Raw genomic sequence first — 4,866 nt, forward strand, 5'->3', positions numbered from 1 at the left:
CTTGTATAAGGAGCTTTCTATTGAATGCTTCAATTTAACATCACTTGAAAAGGAGAGAATCATAGACAAATTATAAGGTACTTTATTTTGGCAAGTTAGACAATCTTTTCAATTACTCATTCTTTCTTCCTTTGAAATCACTAAATTTATATGTACGCTAATTAAAACATGGTAACCATATATGACAACTACCATTTTCTCTTTAAAAATTCTGATATTCCAACATGATAATGCAACAGAATCAACATGTATCAGTCATATACAGTTTTTTTTTTTTTTTTTTTTTTTTTTTTAATTTTAAGCCATCTCCAAAGGCTGCGAATCTTTGATTTGGGGGTTAGGCTTGACCCTTACCATGTCTATTAATGCACAAAAAGTTACACTTAGAAGGGACAAAGACATAAGCTCTCAGAAAAGGAATAAAGGGCTAAGCCTATAAAATGCCTTTTCTTACTAGAATGTACAAAATTCAACTAACAAAGAAGTTACTTTTTTTCATATCTCCTCCTCATAGAGGGGAATTGTCATTTGTCTAGTTGAACCAAACCTTTAACCTCTCTATGAAGATGTTGTGAAGAGGCATATAAGGTTTCTAATCCGCTAGATGATGGCAATTTTGCAAATAAGTCGGCAACTTGATTTGCTTCCCTCAAACAATGTGATAAAGTTACTTTAGCATCTTTTGCCATATTGATAGTGTCAGAAAGTATCTTCTTCAGCTTCATGTTGGTTGTCTTCTTGTTAGTGAGCATGTTAAAGATGACTTGTGAGTCTAGTTCCACATGAAATTTATGGTTTCCTTTACTGATACACCATTGTGTCCCTTGTTTAGCAGCAAGTGCTTCAGCTTGAACATTACTACTACTACATTGAACAGGTATGGATAGTGTCATTGTGACCTCTCCTTCACTATCTCTGATGTCTGCACCTATTCCAACTCTTCAATTGCTACTAATATAGCTTCCATCCAAGTTTAGTTTGATGCATCCACATCTTGTTTGATCCACCTGACTTGTTTAATGGTTGGTTTAAGTCTTTCAATGGTATTTCACATTGTTGGCCAGTTTCCTAATTTTGATTGCAGAACTGCTTGTAGAGTCCATATTGCTTGATATTTCATTTTCTTGAGAAGTTAGAAACTACTACTATTAATAATCCCATGCAAGTTGTGAATCCTCTCATGACAATCAATGACGAACTCATATGCATCCTCCTTAGGGGTACCATAAAAATAAGGAGGCCTCATCTTGGTAAACCTCCCAAAAAAATCCTGCTCCTCATGAGTCATAATCGGACCAACAACAGGTCTAGGAGTAAAATCAAGTGCCAGAACGTTATCGATACGGGGAGCCACAACAACAGTAGGCTGTGCCCCTGGAGTATGGAAGTGGTCAAGAGTCTGACCTCCAACTCTGGTCTGAGACCCTTCTGGAGTAGTCGGAAAGATGCCCGCTTGGGTCAGTCCCTCGAGAAGACTCAAAATGCATGTCATAGCATCCTGAAGTACTGGTGTAGCAATAACCTCTGACTGAGCCTGGACGGGTCCCAACTTTTCCTCCTCCATAGGCTCATCCTCATGCTCTATCTCTGGCTCAGGAGATAATGATTTAGCTCGGGTCTGGCCAGCCACTGGTGCTATACCCCTAGCCTGCGCTGCCCCACGACCCTTACCTCTACCACGGTCCCTACCTCAGCCTCTGCCTCATGCCACGGCCCTAGCAGCAAGTACTGGCACCTCATCCCAAGCAACTGTCACACGTGTCCTCACCATCTGTAAGAGAATAAAATATGAAGCTAGATACCAATTTGAACTAACTAGGTACCGATTTGAATAAAGTAGCACGAAAGGAGGGAAATACTGGAAGTTTCCTGAATGTCGTATAACCTCTCGAGGATGGGTACGGACGTCTACGTACCAATCCGCAAGACTCTACTAAACACTGCTCTTGTACTCGTGAGACTGGTGAACCTAGGGCTCTAATACCAACTTGTCACGACCCATTTCGTGGATAATGATGGCACCTACACTGCCCCACCAGGTAGGCGAACCATCCATGAAATCATTTGATTACTTAAAAGAGCGCGGGAGTAAATACAGAAGTTATACTAAATATTGTTGCCTTATATATAAAGTAAGTGAGGAAGTATTTAATAGCTAGAACCCAAAAACTTGGTCTTGACTTGTACAAGAGCTTCTAAAGATTATTACAATAGTTGAAATACTGAAATACAAGAAATTGTCTCGAAAGTAATGGAAGATATGAATATAAGATAGGAAGAAGTCCAGGGTTGCTGATGGATCTAATGGCTCACCCTGAAGTCTCCCAAAAGACCACCTCGGTATCAGCCACGAGGTCTCGAATTGGTACCTGGATCAAAATCTGCACTCAACAAAGTGCAGTAAGAGTAATATGAGTACACCACTAGTACTCATAGGCAGCATAGGCCGACACGATTAGATAACAGATGTAAGATATAAAGATTAACAAGTAAAGCAGATAAGCCACTCAAGTATAGCCACAAAATCATACTTCAAGTAAAAGTTCAGAATGAGTATGCAAATCACCAAATAAGAAATTATAAAGTATGCAAATCACCAAATAAGCAATTATAAATGAGTAAATGAATATAATGCAATGTGATGCAATGCTCTGTCCATCTCTCCACTCTCGTACACACACGCTAAGGGAAATGCCTTATAGTCATGAGCCATGGGGGACCCGTGAAGTCCATGTACCTCTCACTACAGTCCGACAAAGACCTCGGAGGCTGAGAACCATTCTCCAGCAAAGACCTCGAAGGCTATCACTCACTCTCCGGCAAAGACCTCGGAGACTATCAATCACTCTGCTATCTCAAATCAAGACTTTGTTCCTTTTCCGGCCTACCCAGCCATATCACAATCTCTTTACCATCATAACATCAAATATGAAATATGCAAAGCATGCCATGCATGGAATCAAATTCAACAACATCACAAATCGTAGAAATCGTAGAATCACTAGATGCATGACAAGAATATTGGTCACAACTCAAGTCATTTTTATTGTTTGTCCTTTTTCATAAGATAAAGAGATATCAGGTGATGAAGACAAAATCAATCAATGATCATAAATATCATTCAAGCATGACGACAAGCCCACATAACAACATTCATACCAAACCAGTGGATTTATCACCACAACCATGCCCGAAGGCCTATCATGCTTTCCCCATCAATACTTATAAACTACATATGCTTCTCCAATCGGAGTCTAAAAGGATAAGCCATAACCTACCTCGAAGGCCGAGCGGGAGTCACGAACAATCAAGCCTACACCTTTCCTTTGCAGAGAGCCTCATAATGATCAAAGTCTATCAAATACGCATTCTATGTCAGAATATGAATCTATGGACACCCATATAACTATACTTCTAACGGAACCCCAAAAACATAACCCAAAAAGTGACTCCGGGTCTCCGGGTCCACAAGGGCAAAATTAGAATTTTAAATTACAAACATGCTTCCCATTATCTAAATAGTCCTAATCCTAAGTTTCATGGAAATCTAACTCCAATTGAGCCTCCAATTTCATTAATTAAACCGATTCCAATTTGTGACAAAACCCAAGAAACAAATCATCTAAATCACGGATTGAAAGGGGAAATTTTGTTAGAACTAGTCTACCCATAGATTAGTAAGTCTAAATCCACAAGATAGATTCAAAAAGTCTAAATCTTAGCATTTAATCTCATGTAATACACAGTCTTAAGAAGTTGTTTTTAAATCCTAAGTTTTCCACCCCAAATCATGAGTTTAACCACAAATTAACGAAAGAAACTTATTAACTAAAGCTTGGGAAGTAATTAGGAATTTACCCCAAGGATGATGGTTGAAGAATCCCTTGAAAATACCTAACATCGAGCTCTCTAGCTCTCAAAATGAATTAGAAATAATGGGGTTCGAATTTGGGGAAAAAGATATTAAAAGGGTTTTGTTTTCATCGATTTCCGCAGAAGCGAGCAGAGGCTCGCAGGTGCAGCCTCACATTGGCAGGAAATAATCCGCAGAAGCAGCATCTACTAACCCTCCCAAAATTTCGCAGAAGCGTAAGAAAGTGCGCAGAAGCGGCCATGCGCCAACAGACCAACCAGCGCAGGAGCGACACCCTACCTGCCTTGCTTAAGCTCGTACCTGCGGACCTTCTCAAGATGAAACGGGCATGCAGGTGCAGTTGCACCAAAAACAGAAAAATCTGGTTTTTACCAAATCCAATCCAACACTCGAAACTCGTTCGGAGTCCTACTGACACAAGCCAAAAATGCAAACTTGTCATAAAACACGCTACGAACTCACTCGCGCACTTCGATTTCCAAAAAGAGTTTGCCTTGAACCAATGACTCAAAAGACAAACGGACGCCTCGGGAACCGCTCTACCCCCTCCCCGCAAGTCATAAACTCCGAAATTGAATTACACGAAGGGTAATTTTGGAAAAAAGGGATAAAATGCCTAAAACGACCAAATGGGTCTTCATAATGATCCACAATTCATGCCCCTTAATTACCCATATTAATGCTGCAATAAAGGTAATTGAAAGGTGATTAAATGTAATAAAGGGTAATAAAGCCTAATAAAGGCTGGAGGAATCTTGGGGTCTTTTGTAAGTTTCTGTAACGGTCACATCTTGTATTGCTTCTTATCCGACCACAGGTTTGTGTCCGGTGTCATCATGGTTGAGTCACCACTGACTGGCCGTCCTTGACATGTGTTGCTCCTAATTCACCCAACTCTTGAGATCGGTTTTTGCCGTATACATAATCACTATAAACTTGCATATATGGAATCCCAAATCAGCTCCTTGGTCATCTTCTCTTTTTCATTTTCT

At 40.0% G+C, this 4,866-nt stretch overlaps 1 long non-coding RNA gene across 1 annotated transcript; it reads right to left on the bottom strand.

The window, feature by feature from the left end:
* Positions 1 to 2,132: 2,132 nt before the first annotated feature.
* On the bottom strand, positions 2,133 to 4,561 carry LOC132623703 (uncharacterized). Its single transcript, XR_009576340.1, has 3 exons — positions 3,859 to 4,561; positions 3,279 to 3,354; positions 2,133 to 2,381 (listed from the first exon to the last, which is right to left on the bottom strand). It is a non-coding gene; the product is annotated as an uncharacterized LOC132623703 (long non-coding RNA).
* Between the last annotated feature and the right edge of the window lie 305 nt (positions 4,562 to 4,866).

This window comes from Lycium barbarum, chromosome 12 (genome assembly GCF_019175385.1).
Source record: "Lycium barbarum isolate Lr01 chromosome 12, ASM1917538v2, whole genome shotgun sequence".
Taxonomy (NCBI): domain Eukaryota; kingdom Viridiplantae; phylum Streptophyta; class Magnoliopsida; order Solanales; family Solanaceae; genus Lycium; species Lycium barbarum.